The sequence below is a fragment of the Onychostoma macrolepis genome, chromosome 04 (assembly GCF_012432095.1).
Source record: "Onychostoma macrolepis isolate SWU-2019 chromosome 04, ASM1243209v1, whole genome shotgun sequence".
Classification (NCBI taxonomy): Eukaryota; Metazoa; Chordata; class Actinopteri; order Cypriniformes; family Cyprinidae; genus Onychostoma; species Onychostoma macrolepis.
This window is the reverse complement of record NC_081158.1, coordinates 27,297,042-27,322,764: the sequence shown is the minus strand read 5'-3', so window position 1 is coordinate 27,322,764 and position 25,723 is coordinate 27,297,042. Positions and strand designations below refer to the sequence as shown.

Sequence of the window (25,723 nt, the reverse complement as noted above, 5' to 3'; positions counted from 1 at the left end):
ATCAACAATATTCAACAGCTTCACTTTTCTCCTGCAGTACACTGGATTGGAAATTGTGATGTCAATCATGTATCAGTCAGTCACCATATTGTTGTTCACACAGACACTCAAATGCAAAGAGAAAGGAAATATACACTTTCGTTTTCATTCTCCTTTACAATACTTAACAATACTGTTGCTCCGCGTTTCATCTCAAAATAGACTTAAAATCGACATGAAATAGTAGTTACATCCATTTTTTATTGAAATATACTTGGATTTTTTCTATAAGGAAAGCAGTTTCAGATCAGTGTTATTTTAGTAACACTGAGGTATGTTAAGTTTTTTATTAATAGTATGAATTAGTTTTCATTTTTATATTTTCTACTTTCATTTTTATTTTTGTTAAAGCTTTAATTGTTCTGCGTTTTTGTCTTTTTTTAATTTTTATTTTTATATGTCTATGTATATAGTTTGTTTTATTTTTATTATTTCAGTTTTAGTTTAAGTTATTTGATTACATCAAATTAAACTAAATCAAACTGACAAATGTCTTGGAAATAAACTTTATTTTAAAAAAGTAACAAAAATGTATGTTTTCCTGTGTTGACAATGCATTTCCATTTGAACGGATCAGTTTTTTTTTTTTTTTTTTTCATAAGTCATGTTATTGCTGCTATTTTTTACTTACTAGTTGGTTGTATGCGGCGTAAGGAGGTGGGGCGTTCTCCTTCAAGAGGGCATCTGATTGGACAAAAATCTTTGTAGTGCAGGATGAGTCATCACTGCTCCATTTTCCTGAAAGAGAAAAACATTTTAAATATTTATATCCAGTAAAAGTGAATTTAGTCAACATTTTGGAGTAGACCAGCACATAGATGACCTCAAAGCTCCCCCAAAAAAACTCATTTTGAAATCATACTGACTTTAAATTTGTCTTTTACAGCATGGCAATGCTGTTTTTCGTCAGGGTAACAAGAAGAGGGCAAATTCTTCATTTGTTCACATCAAAAAGACTTTAGTGGGAGAAAATTTGGAATTGCTTGGATGAAAGTCATTTGTTTTCCTGCTCCAGAGATCTGCCACTCGCGCAGACGGCATCAGCCGAGATATTGCGTTAAACTCTCGGTACCCCGCCATACGCGTTTTCTCCTCTCCTTTTCCCTCACTCTCTCCTCCTGTTTTATATTTAACTTCAACCTGTCAATTAAAGAGTGAGAGGGCAAAGAGGAAATAAGAGAGACAGGGAGAGAGAGACAGCAAGAAGCACAGAACTAATTAGGCAACTGTGTAATTTTAATTAGCTGTTTTGATAATTAAACTAATTAGTTCCCCTGTGTTTCCACTACGTGCTACCGACTGGAGTTTTTTTCTTTTTACAACACGGCTTCAGAGCTCCACTCCGTCGGTTAATTAGTCACTTTTGCATCAGAAAGCTTTATTGATAGCCTTAATTTGCAGTTGAAATGAGAAATCTGCTGTCAATAATTCGGATAATTGCCCGCCGTTTGATTGCGGAGAACAAAAGTGGCAGGCCTTTGAGTTTGAAGCTGCTGGAAATCCCTCGGGTTGTTTCCTGGATGCTTAGCTCTCCGTCCGATCTACATTTCAGCAAATAACATCGCCGTCCGCAACATCTCGACCTCGCTAACAAGACGGGATTCCTGCCAAATAAGGAACGTTTTGACCCGCCCCACCTACGTTTCCCATCATGCTCTCCTCTTCTCGTCTGCCTCAGCCCTCCTCCCCGCTCCTCACACCCAGTGTCCTACGTTCGCGGTAATTGAGGAAGGAGGGTGGGGGGAGAGAGACAGAAAGTTGCAGCTTTGCTTTGTAGCTAATTAGTGTCCTTGGAATTAAATGAGCAGCTCTTTGTGCACCTCCAGCTCCTGCGGCCCATGTTTGTGAATTGAATAATTGATTCCCCTCCACTAATCAGAGAGCGACATAATGAGCCAGTTTAATTAAATGGGGATCTAACCTGGCGAACACTGGGAAAATATTTGCTCGTTTACAGCTAATCAGAAATAACAGAGCGAGATGGTTCGGGGGGTGGGGGTGGGGGCTGGAAACCAAGAAGAACGCGCGTGATTGTGTGCTTCAAGAGGGAATCTTAAAACGGTGCATGTTGCTGAAGGAATATATGAGAAAATGCGATGCTGGCTTTGACGTTTCTCAACATCGGGGCCTAAAGTGAGGAAAACTTGAGATATATTATGTCTCTTTGACTTCTCTTCTGGTATTTTTGGAGGCCTTGGGCCATGGGATGATGGTAGCAGATTGACCTTTCCTTATCAGAGGCACAACACGCTGACACGTCCCTCATGGGCAGCATCCCAGGACGAGGTCGAGATAGCCGAGGTACCCCTGAGCATTGACCTCTCCACCTCTTCTCACCTCCTTGATGTGCCACTAGAGGCACCACTTACACTCAAAGGCTTGTGGATCCTACAGACCTTTAAGTACGCTAAGATAAAATAATGGTGGCTCAAAGGTGTCTATGGCCAGCCACCAGCCGGGTGATGGAGATGGATACAATTTGTTAAAAAGTAGAGTTTAAGAGGCTGGGATTTCAGCCTGGCACAGTCTGAAGGATTTAAAAAGTGTGTTGCGGGATTTTTTCGGGCTACACTGTAAAATAGGGTTCAATTTGTGAAAATTAGTCAAAGAAAATGAGGTTATTTTTATGAAGCATTTATCGATTTAGGTTCAATTATACATACAATATTGTTTATTCGTGTTTGCTTAAATATTATTTACTTTAATATTATATACTTGATGTAAAAGTATTCTATATTGCTAGTTCATGGTATCTTATACATTAATGTCAACAAATTGAACCTTATTACTGATTAAAACGTTGCCAAGGTTTTTGAAATGATGCAACTTGACTAGATTTATATTTTTATAGTTTATACTGTTAAATTGTAAAAAAGAAAAATTGCTTACTAAAAAATTAGAGTCCAAAATAAACTCTTGCCAAGTGCCAAATGATTATTCAAAAAAAGAAGATTTTTGTCCCCGTTAACCTTAAAGGAACTGCAACATGATACATCTTACATACTGAACAACATCTGTCACGATTTGTGCATCTTCTAACAACTTATAATCTCAATGGAAAAGTTATGTAGGACACCTACGGTACTTTTTTTCTCTCTCTGTGCCAAATGGAAATGAACAAAACCATGGTTTCTTTATTACATTTTTGTATAGGAGCAGTTTCACAGAAAGGTGGACACAGTGTCCTGTACCGTTTGCATCAAATATCCAGTGAAATTAAGGGAAAAATCCCTGTGATGAGTACCTCAATAAATAAATAAAATAATAAAAAAAAATATTTAAAAAATAAAATATTTAATGTACTTGGATTTTATACATAAGGAAAGCCGTTTTTTCATTGAGATATGTTCATAGTTTTTTAAATAGTTTTAATTGGTTTTTATTTTTATATTTTCTTTTCATTTTCATTTTTGTTAAATCTTTAATTGTTCTGCATTTTTGTCATATTATACGTATATAGTTTTTTTTTTTTTTCAGTTCTAGTTTTAGTTATTTTAGTACGTCAAATTAAACTGAAAGAAAATAAAAAATAAAAAAATAAATTCTTGGAAACTATCTGAAATAAAATAAGCTTAATTTTAAAAACAATTATTTGATTATTATTTTTTTTTTTTCCAAGTAAGAAAAATTTGTGTTTTCTGTGTTGATGATGCATTTCCATTTGAACGGATCAGCTGTGTGTGTTTTTTTTTTTTTTTTGAATAGCCATGCTACTGCCATGATGAATTATTACTTTCTAGTCAGTTGTGTGTGGCATAAGGGGGCGGTACATTCTTCTTCAAGAGAGCATCTGATTGGACAAAAAATCTGTGTTGTGCAGGATGAGTCATCACTGCTCCATTTTCCAGAATGAGAAAAGCATTTCAACAGGCTATTTATATCCGGTAAAAGTGAATTTTGTCAACATTTAAGAGTAGACCAGCATAAAGATAACCTCAAAGCTACTCATTTTGATATCATGTTGGCTCATGTTGGAAATTAAAGGGGAACATCCCTGATGAGTACCTAAATAAAGAAAATAATAAAAATAATAATTTAAAAAATTTAATAAAATATTTAGTAAATTGCAATTTTATTGCTACATTTTATTGCTGCCATCTGCTGAATTTTTAGTTTCCAAATGCAACATGCCCGTAAAAGTCATGACAACCTCACATGTTGGTCATTTGCAGCATGGCTGGATTTGTGTTGATATTAGTTTACTAAAACACATCAGCACTATAAGAGGGCCACTGTGGGACAGAAGTGGATCATTGAAAGAATACACACTCATCCTGCTCCAACCTCCTCACCCTCCCCAACCCCCCAATGAAAAATGAAATACTGCATTGAAATTCCACACCAGAGGAAGGATAGAGAGAAGCTAAAGCTTTGAAGCTCCAGCCTGTCAGTCTTTTTTGTGTTTTTGTGTGTGTGTATGAAAGAGAGAGTGAGAGGATGAGTGAGAGAGTTCTATGTTCTAGTGCTTTTTCTCCTTCTCTTTCTTTTTCTCCATCCCATCCTCTGTCTCTCTCTGTCCCTCTCTACCTCTCCCACCACTCGATTCCACAGGCCCCTTTTCTTTTCCACCGCTGTCATTCCCAAGAGCCTGCACAAATCAGAAACACAGATTTGAAAAAAGTTGGGTTTGTGAACTTTGGAAAGGAAAAGGAAAACATCCCTTTGCTTTTGAACCTGCCAAGCAGCAGAACCACACCTTGGCCGTATCTCGGTTGTGTCCGATGAAGACAACAAGAAAGGGTGGAAGAAGAATTAGGAAAGAAATGTAAACAAACAACATACAACACTGGTCAATGAGGACAGCCTGCTTTCCTTTAAACTCTGCATGAAGCACCTGAAGTTTACAATATCACTTCCTAAGGGAAGGATTGTGGTTTTTCTTGTTTCTACTTTACTTTATAATTTTTTTTACTTGCTTCTCAAATCCAGGATTGCCATTTATTCATTCCTGAATAACTTAATGCCATTTATTTTAATTATCATCCATCAATGAGTCATTTTCTCACCCTAATGCCATTCCAAAACCCATGTATTTCCATAGAGTATTTCTTTCGTAAAACACAAACTGAGAAATTTTGATTCATTGTAGTGGTTGCTCTCTTTCACATCAGAGGGTTTTTAAACTGTTTGATGCCATGGATGATGAGCTTCTTGTAAGGGACCCCTTTCGAAAATATGTAAGCAAGCAGAATTTTACTGAAAATACTGTGTGAAAAATATATTAAGGTTGATATTATCAAGAAGATATGTCTCCAAACAGTAAGCTTTTAAATATTTTATTTCATTCAAAATAAAACAGTTGAACCTAACGTGAATCAATAAAGTTTTATTTTATTTTTAAAATGTTAATAAATAAAATAAAATAAATAAAATAAAATAAATAAAATAAAATTTAAAATGTACTCATTTACATTTATTTGCTTGTATTAAATATTACATATATAATTATTTTATTTTCTATATTATATTATATAAGAAAAAAAAAGATAAAACACCCAAAAGCCATAGCTACTTGGTAAAATTTGATCTGGAAAGTATTTACTAATTTATTACAATTTTTATTTATAATTATATATTTTATTAATATTTCAAGTCAAAGTCACAGTGTTGGCAACCCTAGATAAAATATATATATATATATTTTTTACAAAAATTACTTTTCTGTGGACCTTTAAATACGTCTTGTGCACTATATACTCAGTCGACAGACAATAATTTAGTGTGAAAAGCAAGAATCTGGTACTGAAATAACCCAACAGTATGTGTACAGAAAGCAATTAAGCACTTAGAAGTGACAACCATATTTACATGCAACCTGAACCTAGCTGATGATGACCTTCAGCTGCTTTGAGAAATATCATCTCTCATTCTAACCGTACCGCAGGGGATCTTTTTCGAAGCTCAGGTCCACGTGAGAGCCAAATCCACCATCTATCCTCCATCTTTACTAGAGAGAGGCGCGTGTACGAGATGAGACACTGTGGCTGAATATCAGACAGACAGAGGAGGATAACGAGCCTCATCCTTGCCGTTCATTAGTGCCGAAAACTCCCTAGCCTCGAGGGACGGGATAATTCCCACGGTAACCATTGCACATTCTTAACAAGCATCTATGCTGAACTTGCTCTGAGTGAGCGCTGCAGCTAGTCCACCTGATTTGGCGGGTCCAGCCCACAAGTGTGTGCTTGGTTACATGAGAATGATTAGCGGGATCTTATGGGACACTTTGAAGCCCCCGCTGACACCGCTTGCTCATGTTTGCAAATAAACACAGAGCCGCTTTACAGAAAACAAGGTATTTAGCAGTCATTGAGTGTACTTAGTTGTGTAACTCTTTAAATATGGTGTCTGACTAGCATTAGCCGTTCCAATTCATCCCAAAGGGTTCAAGTCTGTGTTTTGTGTAGTCCAGGTGAAGTTCTTTCACTCCAGACACCGTTTCAATTTCTTTAAGACCTGAAGGAGTTTGTCTAAGGAGTTGTATTCTTGATTTTATGCACCTTTTAGCAATTAGCAAGGGGCGTCCATGTAGTTTTGGTCACGTAGTGCTGCTAATTTCTTCGCTGTCACCTTTTTGTGCGATTTGGTGCTTGTGAAAGAAAACGCTATGATTTTTTAGCCTCAGGAGTGTGTGTTTTCTGGGCGAAGGCCTTGAAGAGAAGCATTAACATTCGTTTGCCACTTTGAAGGGGCAGCCATTACTAATCGCTAAGAAATTTCCTTACTACCTGAGGGCCTGTCAGGTTGTAAATGAAAAGGAATTAAGAAGAAATCCATACGTTTCTACACCCAACCCCCTTCCCTCGAGTTCGCTCTCCCAGCTTGCGCACACTAGATGGGAGTCTATCATTAGCAAACCAAATTAAACATTAGCTCTTCGGCTGCTGGTAGTTTGGGCTAATTGCTAATCAGCAGTAAAAGTTGCCTGGCACGGAATATTGCTTACCATAAGCTAAAGGTAATTTGCTGCTTGAGACAAGCTAGGCCAACTTGTCTGTTGTTGTCCAGAGTCCGTTCCTAATTACTGCCGGAGGGCGATGACAGTCATTCAATGGAGATTAAGACTGAGGCGAAAAAATGGAAATGCGCCATAATGCAGGAATGAGCTAGAAATGCTTCTGTCTGCTTTTCTTTAATTTCCCCACTCTCGCTCTGTTTCCCTTCTGCACTCCGTTTATTACCAAGAGGGATGGATTCTCGCATGGCAAATCGACAGCAGGGAAGCTTGTTGATAGCCAAAGAGTCAGTTGAAAAGCTCCATCTTGAACTGAGCTTAGATCATCAAAAGATTCCTTGAGCTTTGGGTAATTGGCACGACATTTACAGATATATACAGTTATATAGGGCACATATAGCATACTGCATGTACTTAGATTTCCAATTTTAATTAACTTACATTTTTTACATATCATTGGGAAAGTATTTCTCAATTAAGGGAGGAACTACAGTAATTATAGTCTCGCGCAGTCAAACCTTCAGACTGATAACAGAAGGTCAGGGAATCTTGGCCGATTTGAATGGCCAAGACACGCCCAAGAGGCCGTATGACTGACAGGTAAAGAAACCAATCACGTTTCGTTTTGTGTCGCGCCATGTTTAGGGGCGTGGAAATGTCGACACAATAACCGACCGCGGTGTCTAAAACTCTTGGACATATTTTAAAGATTCTATGCCGCAAACTTTAAATATCTCACTTAAAAAACAGCGTTTAGTTGATCCTGATAAGCGCTCATTATCACATTTGTAAACACAACGGCTTTCTTCTTCCATGAGGGGGTTTGGCATCACAGCATCTTGTTTCCAGGCGGAATGTTAAAAACCGCGACACACATGTCTCTTGGAAATCCTTGTATAATTTTAACCAATCTGATGACGACTTCGAAACTCCTGAAGTTTTTCTAATTTTGTGTGTGATATGTATCAGATTCAGACATTCAGCCAACTGTCCGTGGCTGTGACATCTGAGGCTACAGTAATTAAAACAAAAGTATGTTTTTGTGAATCTTAAGTGAATCATTTTGTTCACATGATTTATGTAAACAAATGATTCACTGACCAAATAAAAGATTCACCAATTTAATAAAGAATTATTCAAACCATTTAAGTTATAAAAATTAAAATTACATTTATATAAATTAATTTATATATAATGTAGGGTAACAAGACATTCAGTTATATGCATATATGCTGGATATGGTTAACTGCATATAAGTTATTATATGCATATATATTTGGTAAAATTATTAAGTTTATAATTTTCAGAATGCTATAATTTTTTTGTTTGTTTGTTTCATCAGCTGTATTTATTGTAAAAATTAATCATGTTATCCTAATTTCAGATCCTTGCAGTTAAAAAGCTTCAATGTATTTAGCAATTTTTTTGTTAGCAACTTGTAGCATAGCTAACTTTTGTTTTTAAAGTGTAGCCCAGCTATTTGATTAGCTTGTAGCTATGCAAGCAGCCATTTCAAATTCATTTTTTAGCCAACAGAGTATTTGTTCTACAAGATGATACTTTTATAAGAAACTGCATAGTTATGCTAGTTATGTGCTGTATTAGCGCTACAGATCATCCCGATGTTCACAGATGAAAGTGGCGCTTTTTTCCCACCGAGTTCCCATCAAGTGCCACATCATCCTGTTCCTGATTGTCTCAGTGTCAGCCAACCCGGCTCAGCTGATGTCCCACAGGTCTCTGACTGCGGGATAAAATCTGAGTCTACAGCTATCATAATTAATAATCACCCACCCACAGGCTTCTCAGCCTAACCTTCAAAATCCAATCCAGCTCGTCTTCTGATCCCCGGATTGATAGATGTGCATGTTTCCCGCACGCGCACACTGTAAATATGTATGTACTCATAAACTCAAACAACATTCGTCCCTTTCATCTGCAGGTTCGCCGTACGGGGAGGAAAAGACACACGTGTACAGATACACACTCGCGCACTTTTATCTTATGTCAGATATCAAAATGTCAAACCATCGGTTGGGGGGAAGGGGGGGTGGAGCGGGTAGTCGTGGATGTCTCACACCCCCTGGTCGAATCCCAGTGCAGTCCGATCAATACATCGTTATAGATCTTAATCACGTGAAGCATATAATCGCCTAAAACCTATCAATTATAGAGAGAGAGATAGCTGGGCCGCCAAATCCTGGCCTGCAGCCTCCTTCCTCCTTGGATTAGGATCTGAGATTGGGTCAGGATCATAGGAGCCGCGCCCTGCCCGGCCAGATAGCACATTAATGACCACTCCAGGGGCAGCTGTCTCTCAGGCTGCAGTCTGGCAAAATAAATAATAAATCATTTAGGCTGGAGCTGACATAATTACCAACTAAGAAGCTCGGTACAGGCCAGCGAGGCCAGTAACAATGGCAGAGGAGAGAGCGATAGGCCGCTGATTAGCTCCTCTTTCTGCACACATGAAGCTCGGCTTCTCTCTTTACAACATTCGTCTACCTTTGCTGCCTTTCTGAAGTTTATACAAAAGATCACGGAGTGCTGGTGCTGCACTTTTGGATGTCTGCATCATTAGTGGCACCAAACAGAATTCCCAAATAATGACTGTTATTCAACAGGTTTCACATTCGCTAATGGCGGGAAACTGTGACGCGACTGACGATGGCAGCAATGGCGACATGATGGAGGTAGTATGTACAGCTGCATTCATACTACATGTACACTCATAAAATATGCTTTATTAGCGGTCGAAAGGTAAGCCCACGCAGATCTCTCAGACAGTATGTGATTTCAGGTTCAACTAAAGTATAGAAGATGGATCACTTGGAAAAAATAAACGCAAGAAATTGTAATGAATGGCGGATGTACAAAGTCCTGATTTCAGTTAAAAAAAGCTTTTTTGATTGAGACGTTTGTGTTGTTTCTATATTAGCTCGACCAGAAAAACCTAGATTACGATGCCTCAAACTGTCCTTTAGATATCTTTCTTTCCTCACTCAAGTAAATATAAGCTTTATTCGATTGTCTGTTGTCAACATAAGAATAGCCGCCCAGGGTGATTTGTCAAGATGGCTGCCAAATGAACTTATTTTTTATGGTGACCCAGTAGTGCACAACACAACTAAATCTCCATAACACATGAAACTCCCACAACACAACACATAGGACTAATTCTGTTGTATTGTGCTAATTTTGTTGCATTGCGGCTTGTTCCTGTTGTGTTGCAGCTTGTTTCCATTGTGTTGTGCTAATTTTGTTATGCTGTGACTTGTTTATGTTGTGCTAATTTCATTGTGTTGTGAATTGTTTACTTTGTGTTGTGCTAATTATATTGTATTGTGGCTTGTTTCCATTGTTGCGGCTTGTTTCTGTTGTGTTGTGGAGATCTCCTTGTGTTGTGTACTACTGGGCCAACATAGATTTGCCGTAAAGGGACCTTAACAATATTTGCACTCTTGATGGAAATTAACCATTTAATTAAATATTAAATAAACACATTATATAGAATAAAACTAAACAGAATTAAATGAAAGGAAAAAGCTTTAGGTCTGCATTAACTAAAACAGTTTTGTTAACTGAAATACAGCTGAAATAAAATAAAACTGAAATATTACATGAAAAACGGACAAACATTGACAAATGAAATACGTTAAAGTTTAACTATTAAAATAGCTAACTAAAACTAAAATTTAAAACTATTTAAAAATATTTGTATAAAACAAACTTATGACAAAAAAATATGAAAAATATAAAAATAAAAGCTTATAATAGTATATCAATAAAAATAACATGTTCAGCTATGTTTTATTTTAGCAATGACTATAAGCACAAATTGCCACTTTTTAGTATAAATAATTTAATAAGAAATAAGTTAATGCCAACTAACCTAGAGGTAAATACACTATCCAGGGAATGTTGCCCAGTAGATGTGAAAGTGGTATTGACCCAGCCCCCCTCTTCCTGCCGGCAAGCAATTGTCATTCCCTCCCACCGAAACACCTTGTTGCCAGTGGTGATGCAATTAAAGGGACGGAGAACTCATTTTAGATGCATGTCTCTTATGCTCGAATTTCCAATAAGGAAGCGCGATTTTTGAGGTAACTGCAAAAATGCCACCAACTCACCTCATTCATTTGTTCAGCATTCAAAGGAAGACTTAGATAGAAATATATAGAGAAGAGGGAGGGCCGAAACAAATATGTTGTCTACATGTTCTAATTTATCTCACCTTACACACCTTTTCTGTCCCGAGAAGCTTCTTCACTTCCCAGTCCAAATTTAAATTCAGAAAAATTCCTAAGCGGATTTTCTCAATTTAGCCATACTTTTAATCTTTGGCAAAAATGAGTGATGACTTCTTTCAATAAAAAAAAAAAAAAAAAAAAAAAAAACCCTGACAGGCTTACAGCGCACACCGGCGGATTAGTTTCCCGTGGAGATGAGGTTTTCCTTTGTGCTGCCGTGTGTCTGTTTGATGGGGGTTTAACAGGAAACGTTCATGCTGAAATTGGATGCAGACAGGGATAGTGGTGCGATGGTCGGGTTTTGATATGGACCCCACGCGGTAACTCTGGTCTAACATACCCTCATCTTCCTCTCCCTGAGGCCAGCCTTAATGCCTATGAAGACTACTATATTCCCTATATATACAGAGCAACAAACCGGGATGTTATTTAAGAGCATAAATACCTAGATCTACAGGAAAATGCACTTTTCTCTATGTTTACGCCAATTCAAAGTGGTTTCCGGAGGAAATGCAAGTCCTATCGTTCTCGCTTTTAGATATATTGGATTCCTGACACGTTGCCGTTCTGCCAAGGATGCTGACGAGAGATGAAAATACTGCGCATAATGCCGGACTCTTGTAAAGTAAGATGATTATGACATCTCGTTGCGTAGAAACAGGCCGTTCTCAGCAGCGAAGCAAGGTTAACAGGTTGTTTACCAGCTAAATCAGTTCAGGGTCTCAGAAAAAACTGCTTCATGACAGTGCATTACAGAAAACCAAGAGCTTTCTTCCAATTTGGGCGGTCTTAGACAGGAAGCATCATTTGAAAAGTATTAGGACCAACACAAGGCACGTGATTGGAGGACTGCTGTCCTGGTATGGCCCCCCTTCCTGTGCTGGCCAGGGTTCACGACAGATGGGCAAAGGCAGGCCTAAGCTCAGACTGTCTGAGACACTCACCAGGGCAGGATGGGTATCCTGTCCTATCAGACTCATCCTCTCAATCCTGCAAACAGGCATTTGTTTGTTGATTTGGCTCCTTTGATGCCCCATTATACACCCTGTGCTGACAGACAGAGAACACTGGCTTTCCCCTGATTTGCACGATGTTGTGTAAACAGACCCGAAATCATGAGAAAATGTCTTTTTTTAAAGTGATGTATACCGTTTTATTAAAATGCTCCTGACAGTTATTTAAGGTTAAGCAAGGAATAAATGTGCATTCAGGTGGTTGTTACAGAAAAATAAATCCCTTTGATTTATCAGCTGATTTGTAGATATATCGGTATTGGATGATATTTGATATTTAATTATGCATGCTCAATTCTGACTATTTTTACATTTACATTACCTTGACCACCATCTAACCTTTACTTAAACATAATTTTTGAAAATGCTAACACTGTTCATCTTTATTGAAATTTTAAAATGATTACATTTGTACTATAATAAAATTGTGATGTCTTTAGTTTACATATTTAACTTAATATATTTAGAGTGCAAAGTAAGTGTGTGTATGTGTATATATAAATGTGAAGTTCAAATATTTGTTTCTATACTGGATATATATATATATATATATATATATATATATATCGATCGGTGCATCCGTCCATCCACACATACGCACATACAGTATATACCTTTAAAAATATATACAATTCTGATTCAAGCATTCCAGAGAATCGTGTAATAAGCTAAATATAACCTGACCATAGGCATTTCTATAGGGCCAAAGGATCATAACACAAAATAACTATCCTTTTAAATTCATAATATTTTCTAATGTCTCGTATGCGCTGCATTGCTACCAACAATACCACAACTTTATCCAAAATAACCTGATCTGGATGCATGCTTTGATGTGCACTTGTATTTGCTGGTGCTAGTGCTGAGTTAGGACTGAGATAAACCACTGGGGTGGCTTGCTAGTCTGCAGGGTTTTTTTAGGAGAGAAGTAAGGAGAAGAGAAGTGTATTGGCTTGCCGTTTAAAGCCTCTGCTCTTGACCTACTTTTCTTTAATGGAGATTCTGAGTGCGAAAAAGAGCTGTTTATCAGACGATGAAAAGCATAATGACACAATTTATTTATTCAAAGCTGAGCAGCCAGGATTCAAAATGCTGACCCTTAAGGGGGGGGCTGATGGTCAGCCTCAAGGTAAGGACTGTTGTTATTTAGCAGATGTCAAATAAGTGCTTTTTTACGCATTAGCATTTCACAAGGCAGGCGTTTTAATCATCCTACGTGATTTACTGTATAAGGAAAGGTAGTGAGAAGATGGTTTACCGTGGAGATCCGATGAAGCACTGGCACTTTGAGATTGTTCTTTGGAGATTTGGACAAAATTAGTTGAAGTGAGTCAAAATGAACTGGTTTCAAATACGGTTCCTTCATACTGTTGGTCCCGAGTGGGTTGAGCAGGTGTAGGGGGGTCTTCACGAATTCAGCGGGTGGGTACGTGCCGAGCGTCGGCAATTAGAGTCGCGTCACACTCATGAGGTCTGTAGCACTTCAAAAAGAATTATTCAGGCCTTCCCTTTATTTGATTACGGCCAGTCCCCTGACTTTCCCTTGCCAGTGACCACAATGCATTTCACCAATTAGCTGGTGCACCTGGCCACAATTGATATGTTGTCAGAGCACCGCGTTTGGTGCAGAATGCTTAATAGTTGCATCTCAATCCCCAAATTATTCACTAAAGCATATAAATATTTGATTCCTGTACCCTGTAGCTGTGTATTGGATCTTTTTTTTTTTATTCCAACCTCCATAAAAACACAGATGTTTTATATAAATATTTTAGGTCATCAACTCTTCTCTTCCCCACTTTCTCTCCCTCTATATATCCTTTCCTCATTTACTATTTGAAGCAACTATTAGTGTTTTAACACCACAGGAAAGCGGCTTCATTGAAATGCAATGAAAACTGCACAGAAAAGGCAAAGTTAACTAATGGGCTAAAATTTTCAAACGAATGCAAGATTAAAGTCAATTGAATCTCCCATTGGGTTTTGACTGAAACCCTTTGAAAAGGAGCCCCGTAGTGGTTTTCAGAAATGAAAAATAGGACTTGTTCTAAAATATTAATAACATTTTATACCCTCATTATGGCAAAGCAATTACATTTATTCAGAAACTTACTTTCGATTCTACCTTGAGGTGATTCGCACGCAGGTAATGCCTTCCGAACAGTCTTCTGCGCCGTTCTCCAAATGTACCGACCTGACACATCAGAGGAAGAGATATAATTTAATATAGGCCAAATTCAAATTTGATCTGTGCATTGTAAGTGAGAGCTCTAATACTCCGTGTACCGGCGGCCTGTCATGAATCTCCAAGTGCAAACGCCAAATCTAGGTACGAGACGATTCCTTTTTTTGGCGGTCGTCTGGAGGGGAATCAGAATTAGAGATCAGATGTGCAATAAAACAGTAGAGTAGCGCATAAACCTTTCGGGAGAGCATAACTAAGTTCTGTATGAGTGTTTTATATCAGTCTTTGTGCACTAGACATCTCCCATCAACTAGTCTGGCCTAGTTTTCCATAACAGACGCCATTAATTAAATATATTACACAATGTGCACCCTCATAGATATAAATGAAGCATGCAATACAAAAACAATTCAGAGAGGAGATTAGGCAGAAAAGTTGCATTTGTTCTCCATTGACTCCTCTCGCTCCAAACCCCCAAGTTCCTCCCCGGCTCTTCAGAGGGTTTTAGCATATCTCAAATCACACACCGCAATCCGACAAAAAGCAGCACACTTCCTGGAGCTCACACACATTCAGACGAGAGTGACAGGGAGGAAGATTTGAAACTCCTCTCTCGTTCTCACTAGCGCACGCTCTGCCCGTAATGGGGTAGAAGTCATTAAAAACATCACTGCAGGCCTAATTAAGACGGGACATCTGGTCTCTCCTCACAGAACGGATCGCAGCCGAGTACAAATAACTCCTCCATGACAAGTTGAGAGGTGTCATACATCTCAGTGATCGTCAATCAACAGGGGACTTAGGCAACTCTTTCATCGTTAACGAGCGAATGCTTTGTTTTCCCCTTATAAGAGAAAACATTTTGACAAATTTCAAAAGGGGGGTTGGAAGCAGGGTGTCTTCTGTCATTTTTCAATTCCCCTTTTATGTTGCTGCCAATTAGTTGGTGTAAACTTTAAGTTGCCTTTGACAATGATGATTTTCGCATAGCAAATGCCTGTACAATGGCAGATCTGCCACTGGTTGGTCTGCAAGTGACAATACGAAGGAAAATGAAGATGACACTTTCGATGAGATCTGACCCTAACCGCAACGACCTTGAGTTTTGTTTGAGCCATCAACACCAAACTGCATTATAATAATTCTTTCCAAACAGGTTTCCTAAACACTCCCCTTTTCTTCCATTGTTTGTACTTAAATATATAAACACTGCATGCATTTATTTGCGAAAAATAGCATCTTCATTTTAATAGCATTTGAAATTGCATAAAAAAGGAATATTGTAAAATATTACCATTTAAAATAATTATTTCCTATTTTAATATATTTTAAAATGTTTTTTTTGAATTTTCAGCTGCCATTTCTCCAGATGATCCTTCAGAAATCATTATATTATGCTGATTTCATAATCAAGAAAAAAAAATTCTTATCAGTGCTGAAAACAGTTGTGCTGCTTAAAGTTTTTGTGGAAACTGTGAAGTTTTTAATTCTATGAATTATACTGGATTAAAAGAACAGCAGTAACTTGAAATCTAAATGATTTGTAACATTATAAATGTCTTTACTGTCATACTTTCATATATATATATATATATATATATATATATATATATATATATATATATAATGATTAAGTAATATTTCTTGGTATGTTAATACTGTATATTAGATATATTAGATAAAGCATACATATAAAATGGATCAAAAAAAGCTGACTAAAGCTTTCACTACTCAGCCTGTTTAGTACACTGTTAGCTATTCAGATGTTGTTCAGCATCATGAACATTTGGTATCCACTTGGTGATTTGATATGTTCGGGTATTTGTCACTCTTTTATGAGATTAGACAGCTTATCAAACATTAATAAGTGGATAGGAATTCACAGCGTGCTACAAAAACGATAACACGTGCAAAAAGGCAACAGCACAAAGGGTTAAAGTTGTACAGCGCAAACTCTCCAAGAAAAAGAAGATGGATAAAAAATAAATAAAGAACAAAGGCAAAACAACCAGACCTAGTCAGAAGCTAAGGGAGACAATGCATGAAAATAATTGGAGCCCAAGGGGTGATATTTGTTCTCCTGAAATAATAATTACTCTTATGGACTGTGTGCAAACACTTTAACACTGGGGGGGGGGTTATTCACATTCCTATCAATAATCATTTCTACAGCGATGTGGTCGAGCTTTCTTTATATATATTACTATTTCTGCACTTTGCTGCTGTGATTTTTTCACCAATATCACCTTGCATTTTAATTAGATAAATAATAGAAGCAGAACTCTCGGACTGAAACCTATGACAACTTCAGTACGCTTCACAGTCGAAAGGCACTCTCCAACCCTGATTGTGTATAATTCTAATCAGAACCTCGCCATCTTATAGATAAGACAGAGTAGCAGATAATGCATTAAAAAAAAAGCCCATTGAGTCTAAAATAAGGCAATTTCTATGTAAATCGGCAATAAAGCAGAACTTTCCTAACTGCTGAGGGCAGTCGCATTATTGACATGCGGGCTGTTCGGAAATTGTTTAACTGCTTGATAGCAGGTATCTCGCCAGATATTTGCTTACCTTTCCTCTTCCATTAATGTTCCCTGTAATATTAAGCCATCTTCCATGCACGCAAACAGACGCCGCTCGCTCTTTAGCATCTGATTAGCGGCTGGTAATTCTATCTCCACCAACGACTGCACTGTAAGATTGCCCACAATATTATGTGCAGGATAAAGCATATCCATCCATCTCAAATTGAACTCTGGGATGCATTATTGATTGACCAGCGAGATTGTGTCAGGAAAATAAGTGCCACTGGGTTATAGTTTAATATGAATGATAATGCACAAGGGCCTTGGTGAACCATCAAAGCTAGGTCTGTTTTCATAGGTAGCAGCGTGCTTCTATTATGAAGCCTGAATCTGACTCATGCTCGCTCTTTGTTTGACGTAAAGTTAAGTTTCCACAACTTTGAAATGAGATGATAAAAGAATTCGGGTGTCAGCGGTTCTCTTATTGTAACTAGGGCTTATATTTCCCTGCAGGCCTCCTAGAGGGATTATGATTATACAGTAGATTAACACTTTTATCCCTATCTGTAAGCAGCGAATTATCGGTAGATGAGGCACAAACCAACGAAACACGTCATATTCGTAGAAACCCCTCACAATGTTCTATACCCTGTCGACTTTTAACCCTAGAGCTGATCGAACTTGCCTGTAGTGCAAGTTTAGGTAGACTGGATGGGATTTCTAATGTAATTCTATGTGTGCATGTGTCTGTGAATGACACTGTAAGCTTAAAATGTAAAGGTTAAACCTTCTGAGTGAGAACTAGATGTTAAAGTATTACGCATGTATGTTCTGTGAATGCCAGTTAATTCAGAGTCAAGGTGCATGGCCATGTCTCGTGCCCTGCTGAAATTTGTTTTGGGTTTCTAGTGGAAACATACAAGATATCATTCATTTAAAAGTCAAACATAGCAGGTGTAAATGTTACAGGGATAGTTTATCCGAGCATGAAAATTCGGACATCAATTACTCACTCTCATGTCGCTCCTAATCTGTATTATTTTCTTCTGAATGTCTTCTGTCATCCATACAATGAAAGTAAATGGAGAATGGGGCCATCAAGCACCAAATATGACAGAAACACTTTAAAAGCACAAAAACTTCACTGAGAAATTGCGAGTAACCCATATATTTTTCCATAAACCCATAATTGTTTTTACGTAAATACTTTCTACCAATATATTTAGCCTATTTTTGTATATTTTTGACGATGTGCTTTAATATCTATATTATTTTAAAAGCATTTTAAATTATACGGTGCCCATATATTTCAATCCAAGAAATCCATCTGTGAACATAACACATTTGAATAAAATTCAGCAAGAAACATACTCATTTTTTAATATAGCTATATTTTACTGTATATAGTTTGAAACCAAATATATTTTCTATTTCAAAATATATTTCATTGAGTTATACAAGTCACTATTATTGTCATTTTGTGGGTGTTTTGGTCATTTTGAAGTTTGACAGCTTCCATCCCCATTCACTTTCATTGTAAGGAAAAAAGCAGCTGAAACATTCTGCAAAATAACTCTTTCGAAACAACTTTCGAAAGGCACGAGGGTGGTTAAATAATGACAAAGTGTTCATTACTGGGTAAGCAAACCCTTTAAGACTGCCATCGGTTAAATAATTACAGGTTTACAATAAAGCACCTAGCATATGGCCCTGAACTATCTGTGCTTTTATCACTTACATGACTGGTCCCAGCATATGCACAACCTTTTTTTCATTTAAATGGTATAGGAAAAAATATAGAAAGAGCACATGCAATAAAAATAACATTTAAATGAAATTATAATGTTTGTAGGATCCAAGGGCAGATTGCACAACCTGAATATCATGCTATGGTGATCTCATTTCAGTATTTCGTGTCTAGGACAGTGCTAAAGAGCATTGTTACATCACAGTACTTTCTGTTGTCCAAGTTTGCAAGGCATGTACAGTAGCTGTGGGGCGTTAATTTATTCATGTTGTTTTCGTTAAATATTCACACAGTGGCAATCTGTTGAGACTCATTGGCCATCTCCTGAGCACTGGCCAGAGTGATGCAGAGAAGAGAAAGAGAGGGTCTGATGGTAGTTAATTATTAAAAATGTCAAAAATAATCACTAACTCCCTGCAAACTTCCACTGTCATCAAACCTGTGGCGTATATCTGAATTCTATTCAGCAGGTCAAAGGGGCAGTATGGGAGCCGCTAATAGCAATGCAACAAAAACTCTCGCAGATTCATTGAGGAATGGTTTTGTAAGCTGCTACACAGAGGCTCAATAAATGACGGTTAAAACATGACCTCCATCCTACCGACATATGTCGTAACTGAAAACTACTTTCACCTCTATTTTCACTGCTTTGTGCGTGAGATGTTTCAAGGTGGCCTCATTTGAATCAAGGCTGTCATAGTGCTTGAATAGGAAAGGATGTATAGAATCTTAATAAAACCCTCCACCATGGGCTGCTTTTACATGAAAGAACTTCATCTGTCCTTTAAATGCCATAGGAGATTATTTAGCTAAATGATTGTGTCTCTCATTGTAGGCTTTTGTCAGGGCTCTTTGTTAAGCTTTTGTCCTGTGTAACCTTTTGTACACATCTATTTGCTCTCTGTATATAATTTCCAATTTCAAGAAGACTGAATCAAATTTTTTTCTAACAGTGCTTCACAATTTTCCTATAGGCAGACATATAGATCGATTGATGGATTCTAACAATGCTACAGTTTTCCTAGATGGATGGATGCATAGATGCATAGATAGACAGACAGACAGACAGACAGACAGACAGACAGACAGACAAATAGATAGAATGATAGATAGAACAACAGAACAATAGAATAAATATAATGAAAGAACGATAGATAGAACAATAGATAGAATGATGGATAGAACAATAGAACGATATATAAACAGACAGACAGACAGACAGATAGATAGATAGATAGATAGATAGATAGATAGATAGATAGATAGATAGATAGATAGATAGATAGATAGATAGATAGATAAAAATGTAAAAAAAAATCCAATTAACAAAATGTTGGAAGGGCAGAAATATTTAACTAATTTTATTGCTTGGGCTTAGTTGAGAAGACATATTATATTAAGTCTTAAAAACATTAAATGAATGGTTATTTTCAAATCCAGTGAACATTCAGAATGCTGAATATCGACTAAACTAATAAAAACAAATCCAGCCAACACTGAGATCATTCTGCACGTGCACGCGCCTCAGTGACTTCGCGGGAGAAACAGCGCCGCCATCTTGTCAAGTTCACGGCTTAGGTAAGAGCCACTAAATAAATGTTATTTTTTAGACTAAATTTAACGAGAAAATCATGCAACATATTCGATTTTTTTGAGTGGACATTTAGTAAGTGTTTTATGAGCTATATATCCGAAGAAAAGTGGATATTTAAGTGTAGGCTATGTCAAGTTCAGGCGTCAGGTGTGGCACTGAATAAATATTTGTACTTAACTTTAGACTGAATTTATCAAAACGTATATTAAAAAGGTGTAAATGTTTTATTTATGTACAACATATATAAAAACATCGAATAAGCGTTGTATGAAAGCCTATGATTGAGGAATGTGGTCTTTCACCTTGTTTAATCCATAAAACACTTAATATCAAAAGCTGTGTTACTATAATGAATTTTAGCTAAATTTGGCGTTGTATGATATTTTTGTCTTTCCCTGACGTGAAAAGATATAGAGAGATCGCGCAGTCTCTCTTTATGAGCCATTATGCTTAATACGACTAACGCTAACCACAGTAATGCGCTCATTTGAAGTTAACATGGGCGTGATGAATGGTTTTTTGCGTGTGTAAACTTTTGCAATTGTCCCGTGAAGTAAAAAGACGACATTAAACCTGACTAACAAGCCACGGTGAAATGTATGTATGGGGCGGATTAACGTTACACGGCGTTTCTGGTTTTGTGAATAGCGCTTCGGAAGAAGAGTTCGTCTTTCCAAACATAGATAAAGGTTTATATATATATATATACATATAGCCTACTGTATGTACAGGTGCATCTCAATAAATTAGAAAGTCGCGGAAAAGTTCATTTATTTCAGTAATTATACTGAAATTGTGAAACTCGTGTATTAAATAAATTCAATGCACACAGACTGAAGTAGTTTATGTCTTTGGTTCTTTTAATTTAATTGGCTCACATTTAAAAAAAACCCCACCAATTCACTATCTCAACAAATTAGAATACTTCATAAGACCAATAAAAAAACATTTTTAGTGAATTGTTGGCCTTCTGGAAAGTATGTTAATTTACTGTATATGTACTCAATACTTGGTAGGGGCTCCTTTTGCTTTAATTACTGCCTCAATTCGGCATGGCATGGAGGTGATCAGTTTGTGGCACTGCTGAGGTGGTATGGAAGCCCAGGTTTCTTTGACAGTGGCCTTCAGCTCATCTGCATTTTTTGGTCTCTTGTTTCTCATTTTCCTCTTGACAATACCCCATAGATTCTCTATGGGGTTTAGGTCTGGTGAGTTTGCTGGCCAGTCAAGCACACCAACACCATGGTCATTTAACCAACTTTTGGTGCTTTTGGCAGTGTGGGCAGCTGCCAAATCCTGCTGGAAAATGAAATCAGCACTGGTCAGCAGAAGGAAGCATGAAGTGCTTCAACATTTCTTGGTAAATGGGTGCAGTGACTTTGGTTTTCAAAAAACACAATGGACCAACACCAGCAGATGACATTGCACCCCAAATCATCACAGACTTAACACTGGACTTCAAGCAACTTGGGCTATGAGCTTCTCCACCCTTCCTCTAGGACCTTGGTTTCCAAATGAAATACAAAACTTGCTCTCATCTGAAAAGAGGACTTTGGACCACTGGGCAACAGTCCAGTTCTTCATCTCCTTAGTCCAGGTAAGACGCCTCTGACGTTGTCTGTGGTTCAGGAGTGGCTTAACAAGAGGAATACGACAACTGTAGCCAAATTCCTTGACACGTCTGTGTGTGGTGGCTCTTGATGCCTTGACCCCAGCCTCAGTCCATTCCTTGTGAAGTTCACCCAAATTCTTGAATCGATTTTGCTTGACAATCCTCATAAGGCTGCGGTTCTCTCGGTTGGTTGTACATCTTTTTCTTCCAAACTTTTTCCTTCCACTCAACTTTCTGTTAACATGCTTGGATACAGCACTCTGTGAACAGCCAGCTTCTTTGGCAATGAATGTTTGTGGCTTACCCTCCTTGTGAGGGTTGTCAATGATTGTCTTCTGGACAACTATCAGATCAGCAGTCTTCCCCATGATTGTGTAGCCTAGTGAACCAAACTGAGAGACCATTTTGAAGGCTCAGGAAACCTTTGCAGGTGTTTTGAGTTGATTAGCTGATTGGCATATCACCATATTCTAATTTGTTGAGATAGTGAATTGGTGGGTTTTTGTTAAATGTGAGCCAAAATAATCACAATTAAAAGAACCAAAGACTTAAATTACTTTAGTCTGTGTGCACTGAATTTATTTAATACACGAGTTTCACAATTTGAGTTGAATTACTGAAATAAATGAACTTTTCCACGACATTCTAATTTATTGAGATGCACCTGTAGATCTCTGCATAAACTGAATTATTATTTTTTTCTTCTTTATTTATTTTTTATTCCCAGTGAATAGGAGTTAAAACTTCCACCCGGATGACAATAATAGACCATGCAAAATACCAAAAAAAAATAAAAATAATAATAATATCTTTAAAATATTGCCAAGTAAGGTTGCAAACAACAATAAAATCACAGAAGGACACTGTAACTGTAAGCGAAACAAGTATAGGGCATAAGGTATTGCTTTTTTGGGGGGGGGTTTTCCATTTAATTTCGTCGGGTTAGTTTTGCATCAAACACATTGTAATTTTCGGCAATTGAGATCTGGCAGCAACAGCGCATTTTTCCACTTGGGCGAGTGCTTCGCGGACAGCTTACCACTTGAGTGTACTAGTGTATGAAAGATGGGTTCAAGTGTACTACTATAACTAAATTCATTTTTTAAATACAAAGATAGTAGGCCTAAGTTAAAAGTGCATTTTAGTTAATATTCATGGTTTCTCAAAATGACCTTAAGAAGTAGGCTACTAAAGGATCATTTTTAGTATATTAAGTACAAAATTAGTGCGTGAAAATAGAGCACTTTAAGTACATTATGGAAGTGCACTTGTTTTTCACCTGGGATAGCAACAGAGCGGAGGCGCCAAAGCTGCAGAGAATCCACTTACCCGGAAGCTTCCGTAGATTTACAGAAAATGACCGCTGTTTTTCATAAATAATTTTACGTACTTATTCCCAACGCTTTATTAAACTTTAAGTCTCTCAAATTATAAGGTATCAATTTATATTAATTAGCCCATGAACTCATTCTCTCAGACGGCCTGGGTATGCGGTGCATTCGCAGCTTATATGGACGGAATGCCACTGATTGATATATATGTACAGTATATGGCATCTATGCTGGCATCTAATATCAGTCTGTTTCATTCTATGCTAATATTAGTCTGTTTCATTCTTATTCCGAGGTAGCCACCTAGATCCAGTCCTTATCCATAGTATATATATATATCGAACGAAAATGAACAACTGAATCGTTTCAAAAGGCCATTCAAAGCGTCCAGTCAGTTCCCTAGGTAGTGAATCAGTAGATTGTGCACACGGCACAGAGAAAGACATGGCTCAGTAACACCGGGACAACTGATCAATCAATTTGTAAAACGTCACCACTGGGATTTATCAACAACAGGCAGGACCGTTATATTTTGATATTATTTTTATGCTATTTAAGGTAGCCCTATAATATGAAATGTACATGTTCTATTGCCAGTCCAGTCAGCATCAATGCTCCCTGTTGTGCAATGGATTGTGGAATGGATTTGTGCCAAAAAAAAGGGTTGCAACTTCTTGTTTCATCACAAATTTAATTAACTGATATTGATACATTGTAAATGATTTAAAAGGCATCATTTCATTTTTTGAACTTAAAATGTACTTTTCTTTCTCCATCAGGGTGTAGCCAAAGGTTTTATTGGTGCTTTGTCATCATTGCAAGATTTCATTGCAACTCAGTCAGTTCTTCCAAGGCACCAGACACCAGACTGCTCCACTGCAACTACATACTGTGTGTACTTTCAAGACTAGGAGTTTATTGTTTTCATTCCAGGTAATATGTGTAAATGTTTAGAGTTTTTACTACAATTATAATGTGCTTTATTGTTCTCAGTGGCATCTACGCTAGTTATATTAGTCTGTTTCATTCTTATTCTGAGGTCACCATAGCCACCCAGATCCAGTCTTCATCTAGATCAGATGTTTGCCGTAGCCACCCAGATCCAGACTGTATCCAGATCAGATGGTGGATCAGCACCTAGAGATGACCTGTACAGCCCTGAATGTTTGCGGAGACCATGTCAGCTAGATGAGCTCCAGAGACAGATCCCCACTGAAGACCTCGTTGGCCATTGGGACAAGACCACGAGAACCAGACAAGTCCTCTGCTCAATCTGACCTGTGTTGCAGCCTAAACCACGCCATGCTGGTTTCGTCTGGCCAGAGGAGAACTGCCCCCCGACTGTGCCTGGTTGCTCCCAAGGTTTTCTACTCAATTTCTGTCACCGATGGAGTTTTGGGTCCTTGCTGCTGTCCCCTTTGGCTTGCTTATTTGGGGGACGCTTGGCTGATTGCACAGACATTATTTGAAGAGAGCAGAACTGGATGATGTCAACACTGAATCACCAATGAACTGACTTTTACTTGAAAAATTACTCTTGCACACTCTCAGAAATAAAGGTACAAAAGCTGTCACTGGGGCGGTACCTTTTCAAAAGTACACTACCAAAATGAACCCTTTAGGTACAAACATGTACCTTTTGAAAAGGTACCGCCCCAGTGACAGCTTTTGTACCTTTATTTCTGAGAGTGCATTATTGACAAACTATTTTCCGGTTTGACTCTGTAAAGCTGCTTTGACACAATCAGTATTGTATAAAGCGCTATGTAAATAAAGGTGACTTGACTGGTTTTTATATACTCTAACACCTTGTTCATTTTTTTTTTTTTTTTTTTACTTCTGCCTCGTTTTAAAGATGTAACTGTGAACAGTAGTAATATTTGTAAATGGTTGTTTGCTAACATTTTGTTTAGCTTGTTTCGTTTTTCTTATTTTAGTCTTTCTTTTCTTAGTTCATTAAACAAAGTTTAAACTGAATTTTGCAGTTGTATTACAGATGTAATGTTTGTCAACTAGAGCTTTAAAGGGATAGTTCAACCAAAATAGAACATTTTCTGTTAATTTACTGACCCTTAAGTCGGTACCAAGCCGAAGGTCGGCTTTCGGGCAGTTTTTGTTCGTCGGCTGACTAAGTTTTCTCAGTGTGTTCCGCACCGTCGGCTGAAGTTGGTCCTCGCCGGATTTTTTTCGGCCGATTCGACATGTTGAATTGGCATCGGAGCTCATTGGTCAGTTGGGCCATCTGATCATTCTGATTGGCTGTTCAGCTGGCGAACCAGTGGGCGAGAAAGGTGCTACTCAGCCGTCGGGTGTTGAGCGTGAGCATGGTGTGTCAGGGCAACTTTGGACCCAGACGCTGCCGAAGTGAACCGACCCCGCAGACTGCTTTCGTCGCCGTTGCCTTGGTGTGGCTTTAGGCCATCCAAGATGTAGGTGACTTTTTTCTTCATTCCTGTATGTTTAGTCTGT

The 25,723-nt window shown here is 37.7% G+C and overlaps 1 long non-coding RNA gene across 3 annotated transcripts in view; it reads right to left on the bottom strand.

Annotated features, from left to right (window-relative positions):
• Positions 1 to 25,432, bottom strand: part of LOC131539487 (uncharacterized) — a 49,896-nt gene extending 24,464 nt beyond the window's left edge. For 2 of the 3 annotated variants that reach the window (XR_009270881.1, XR_009270882.1), the window contains exons 1-2: positions 906 to 2,014; positions 671 to 777 (exon numbers count right to left, since the gene is read on the bottom strand). This is a non-coding gene — a long non-coding RNA (uncharacterized LOC131539487). Of the gene's footprint in view, positions 1 to 670; positions 778 to 905; positions 2,015 to 14,370; positions 14,452 to 14,543; positions 14,618 to 25,324 lie in introns of those variants that run through there. The other variant, XR_009270883.1, reaches the window with a different exon arrangement.
• Positions 25,433 to 25,723: the final 291 nt, after the last annotated feature.